We start from the raw sequence: 5,882 nt of genomic DNA on the forward strand, positions 1-5,882 counted from the left end.
CATGATCTCATGGTTCACGGAATCAAGCCCCACATTGGGCTGTGCACCAATTGCTCCAACCTGCTTGGGATTTTCTGTCCCTCTCTCTCTGCTCATGCTTGATTTATAAATAAATAAATAAATAAATAAATAAATAAATAAATAAAATTTAAAAAGAGTTGATTGAAATGTAGATTAGGAAGACATACACATTTCACAAAAGAAGAAAAATATCCATCTACATAAAGAAGAAAAATATCCATCTACCTATCACAATTTTTCCTTAGATTATCTTCCCAATTTTATTTATTGTTCCTCAATATTATAAGAATTGCACAACTCCCATAACTTAATAACCATCTATATACTAAATCAATAGATTGTTTGTAATATATGATATCATGTCAGTATATGATAAATTGTTTTTGTTTCAATTTAAATTCCCAATATGTGAATCTAATATTTCTTTGAAAGAAATGCAAGTCTTTTAAGGATGTCATGGAAAGACCGCCTTACTTGTGTATTTCTCAGAGTATAAATGAAGGGGTTCAACAAAGGGGCAACAGATGTAGTGAGCAGAGAAACTGCCTTATTAATGGCCACTTCATCCTTAGCTGAAGGTTTGATATACATAAAAATGCAGCTGCCATAGGTGACAAAAACCACAATCATGTGGGAAGAACAGGTGGAAAAGGCTTTTTTCTTTTGCTGGGCAGAAGGTAATCTTAGAATTGTCCTAATGATGTATATGTAGGACAGAACTATACACACAAGGGTCATTATGAAGGTCAACACACACAGACTATGACCAGCTGCTCTATGAACCACGTATCTGAACATGAATTTTTCAGTATCGGAGAAGCATCACAGACAAAATGGTCAATATCAGAGTCACAGAATTCCAGATGCAGGCTCAAACCAAGGGGTAGAAAGATAATCAATAAGCCAGACACCCAACAAGACAGGATAAGATTCCAACAGACTCTGTTGTTCATGATGGTCACGTAATGCAGGGGTTTGCAGATGGCCACATAGCGGTCGTAGGACATCACAGCCAAGAGGAAAAATTCTGTAGCTTCAAAGAGAACAATAAAAAAGATTTGGCTGAAGCAGGCCTTGATGGTGATGGTTTTGTCCCCACTTGATATCATGTACAGGTATGTGGGGACACAGGCAGTTGTGAATGAGATTTCTAAGAAGGAGAAATTTTGAAGAAAAAGATACATAGCTGTTTTTAAATGAGAATCCACCAAGATGAGAGAAATTATGGTCAGATTCCCAATTACACTTATCATATATGTGATAAACAGAAAGATAAAAACCAGAATCTCTAGTTGTGGGTCATTTGTCAAACCCAGTATGACAAAAATTGTTATTGCCGAATGGTTTCTCATCATTGACTTCATACTACTGCCCAATCTTCACATAAAAGTCACAGAAATCGGATCTGAGGAGCAATGTCACAATATGACAGGATCAGACAGTGACTACCAATACCAAGCAAACCAAGTCACATTCATTTCCTTCTGTAACTTGATAATCAGGTTTTGATGAGGTAATTCTCTCAGCTCCACTGAAATATACCACTGGGAAGCTAAGCTATGGGAAGTTTCTCTTGAAAATTGCTGCTACTGAAATTGTTTTCAAATATTCCAGGTCTCCCAGTTCACAGCACTTGTTTCCAATTCATTTTTTAAGCCCATACTTTGGTTGAGATTTCCCCTATTAGATCAGGAGTTGACTGCTTTGAGCTATACTTTGATGGGTCATACAGTCCTTTATTCTAAAACTTTTGTACTCAAAAGCTAAATCCTAAAACTGTTTTGCTTTATGTTTTGGTGCCTGATAAAATGCAAAATATATGGAGGATGTTGGTTATGCCCTACTTAGATTCTCCAGATCCCTCTCCTAGTGAACTAGGCATTATTTAAAGGTCAACTAGATTTCTCCCAGAAACCAGTCCTTCAATAGTCCTTTCTCCTGACTTTCTAAGTTTGTCTGTTATCCCTTTATTTTCCATCCCTGTCCTCAGCAGAGAAGGCTTTAATGAATGATTATTTTAATATAATTTGAAAACCATGGGTAAAGTTACAAATAGCTGAAGGATTTACCAAAACATACTTTGCTTTCCCTCCTTCATAACCAACAGAAGTGTGATACATGTTTCAGTAATGCACAGGCATTAAGTGTATGGACCTTGAAACAGTTTGTCTGGGATCAAATCATATCTGTTTTCTACTAGCTGAGTGACCTTAAGCAAGTAATTTAATCTCTCTGTTCTCCAAATTCCTAATATGAAGTAGAGTTAACAGGAATACTACATCATAAGATTGCTATGAATTTTAATTAAGTAATATAGGGGTGCCTCTTTGGTTCAGTCCATTAAGCGTCCAACTCTTGATTTCAGCTCAAGACGTGATCTCATGGTCATGGGATTGAGCCCCATACATGAGGCTCCACTTTCAAATATCAGGCTCCACACTGAGTGCGGAGTCTTCTTGGGATTCTCTCTCTCCCTCTACCCCTCTCCGCCACTCATACTCATGCGCTCTCACTCTCTCTCTCCAAAAATAATAAATAAATACATAAATACATAAAATCAACTCCCATGAACTACAGATTACTATACTACCTTGCCAGGTTACAGATATCATGATAGAAAAAGGGGCGTTACCCTGGGTTTATAAGACAAATGGTTTGCAAACAGGTGATACCAGTACTGGAAAATGGTGGATATAAAAAAAATAGAATGTTTACCAGTGGTAATTGAGACATATGGGATATAAATATAGATAGATACCAGATAGATGGATGAGAAGAGACAGACAGAGAAATGGAGAGGTGTAGAGAGAGTGATTATAAACTTGTTTCTGCCAGTCAAATCACTGTACATGGGATTTCACCAACTTAAAGATGAATTGGATGAATCCTTCCCACATTTTTTTTAATTTTTTTTAAATTTTTTTTTCAATGTTTATTTATTTATTTTTTGGGGGGGGGGGGGACAGAGAGAGACAGAGCATGAACAGGGGAGGGGCAGAGAGAGAGGGAGACACAGAATCGGAAACAGGCTCCAGGCTCTGAGCCATCAGTCCAGAGCCTGACGCGGGGCTCGAACTCACGGACCGCGAGATCGTGACCTGGCTGAAGTCGGACGTTTAACCGACTGCGCCACCCTGGCGCCCCCCCACATTTTTGATCTGGTGACAGTTGGCTTGAAAACGTGCCAGTACTCACCTTTGACATTCCTCATTGTATCACCAGGAAGCTATACCTCAAATGACCTTAGTGAGCCTCAGAGTTGAGCAAAAACATACTAATAGTATCAGCTAAGTATATTCCTAATCCCTGGCCCCCCAAGAACCTATATTAACCATATATGTATACACATGGTTTCTGAATTTGTAAAAAATACTATTCTAATTTAAAATTGGGAAACATTTCTATGCTAGGAAACTGGAAGGAAAATAATAAACTTTATAGAGCAAGGAGGAGTTCAGAAGCCTCTCTAGCTCTGCAAAAGTAGGTGTTCTGATTTTCTCTGGACAAACATGTTTTTACACTTATGACCCTGTTTATTTCCTCCATCCAAACATGCATGCTGAAAACTACTTTAAAAAGTCCTTGGAGGCCCTGATTCAAAGTCTCTAATGAATTTAAAGTATAATTTACTTTGACAAAAAAAATCCTAAGCCAAGCACAATGGGGATAATGTCTTTAGAGAGAAAAAGAGGCAATAATAGCAATAAACACAGTCCAAGCATAAAATAATAAGATTGCACTGACAAATAAGCTATCTGTTCTTAGTCATTTGTTTACACATGATTCATACAAATGTAATGAGTAAGAAGATAGCCTTCTTGTCTAAATTACATAACAAATATTATAGAAAAATTCAGACAGATATGAAAAGTGAAAAAATTCATAGAAACTGCAACATCCAGAAAGAAACATTACTATTCTAATGTTCGTCCTTCCAAATATTGCCCATAGTAATATGCAAGTGGTGTATGTACTACTGCCAGTTTCCTATACAGGATACCTCTCAGGAACAGCCAAATGGAAGAGGTTCATGGGGGGTGGGGGATCAGGAAGGCACAGAGTTTCCATGCCCTCTCCTAACATACCACCCTCCTGGCACCTCAATGTGTTCACCAACACAGAACCTCCCCAAATAACCTTGTTCAACTTTTTAATAGTACTTAATCTCCATCCCTCTCTGCCCTCCCCAAAGAACAGTAAATGGGGCTAAAGTTTCCAGTCCTCTAGTCATGTGGTCTTTCTGATGACCAGCCACATTCTAAGGCTAACTAGGGTCCTCATCCTAAGTCACCTTACTAGCATAAATTCAAAGTAAAAGACATCTCTATCAATCAGGAAATTCCAAGAGTTTTAGGAGCTCTTTGCCAGGAAGAGGGACAAAGGCCAAATATTTCTTATATATCTATCTATAAGGCACATATATCCACAAGGTGAAATAGCCAGATGCAACACAGAGTAAAAAGATTTTAATATCTGTATCTCAGTAATTAATAGAACAAAGAAATGAGTAAGTAAAATGAAGATTCGATCAATATAATTGATAATATATATATTATCAATATAATTGATTATATATATATATGATATATATGATATATATATATAAAATAGATGCATGTAGAAAAATGCACCCAAAAGCTCAGAATACATTTTTATTTTTGCTTTCATCTCTATAAACATATTTGAAAGAAACAACTGAACTATTTCCAGATACACTTTTATAGTGATTCCATCACTGGAGAAGAGAAAATGGGAAATATCTGTGGGGCATATACTATATACCAACTATTTGGTCTTTAACAATTACAAGCCTACTTAATGGGCATTATGATCTCCGTTTTACAGAATAGGAAAGAGACATTCAGAGACATGAAATTTCTTGTGTCATTCAAGAGAGAGTGGGTCACTGTGTTACATTTGGTTAAATTAACTGCTGTGAAGGCACCTTCGGGTGGCAAAAGGTTAGCCATATATATGTGTGTGTGTGTGTGTGTGTGTGTGTGTGTGTGTGTGTGTGTGTGTGTGTGTATATACATATATGTATATACATATGTATATATACACACATATATAAAACAAGTTCTTCACTGCCTTCAACCGAAAATGTTCAAGTGTTTTCTCAGAAGTAACTCACAGGCCAATGTAAGACTCCTACCTCAATCTGAGCATTCCACTTTTATCTATTCTGTATTTTATTTCTGCATGGGTATTGCAAAAAAAAAAATGAAAATTACTGCTTACTATCTTTAGCCAATAGTCTATAGATGGGCTAATTACAACTAGGTTAGTGATGTTTAGAAAATGGGACTTTTTTCAGGACTGTGTGGCCCGCAAATGGTTCTGGCTAAGTTCTTTATCCATGGTCAAGTGCAGCTATTCCCACTCATGAGGAAGACAAATGTATGACTCCATAGTCTTCCTCTTCTCTGCAGCTGTAGCTCCCTTGCTCCTCCCAACCCCACCTCTAAGCTAGTCTCTCTGGACCCTCATCCCTTAACCATATGTTCAGAATTTGTTCCCAAACAAGGATTCCAGAGGCAACTTGTGTTCCTCATTCTGTTGCTTCCCCAGTGCATGCTCTCAAGAGAGAGAATATAACCTGTGTCACTCTGAGTAAAGTATAAATCTGGGGTGGGAGGGGGAGCACATAATCTGTCTTCTGAGATCAGCAACCTCATTTCAACCAGAAGAGAAAAATCAACAACCTCATTTCATCCAGAACTACTCTGCTCCTCATCCTTCTTTTGATCTCCTATTTATTGGTCCACTTTAAGAAGATAGACTACCCAAAAACTCTGATTCAGCTCCTGTCTGAATTAGTGGAAGAATAGAAACAGGTAAATACCCACTATACTAATAAG

At 37.4% G+C, this 5,882-nt stretch overlaps 1 pseudogene; it reads right to left on the reverse strand.

Annotated features, from left to right (window-relative positions):
• Positions 1 to 435: 435 nt before the first annotated feature.
• On the reverse strand, positions 436 to 1,373 carry LOC106986870 (olfactory receptor 6C2-like; annotated as a pseudogene).
• Positions 1,374 to 5,882: the final 4,509 nt, after the last annotated feature.

The sequence above is a fragment of the Acinonyx jubatus genome, chromosome B4 (assembly GCF_027475565.1).
Source record: "Acinonyx jubatus isolate Ajub_Pintada_27869175 chromosome B4, VMU_Ajub_asm_v1.0, whole genome shotgun sequence".
NCBI lineage: Eukaryota > Metazoa > Chordata > Mammalia > Carnivora > Felidae > Acinonyx > Acinonyx jubatus.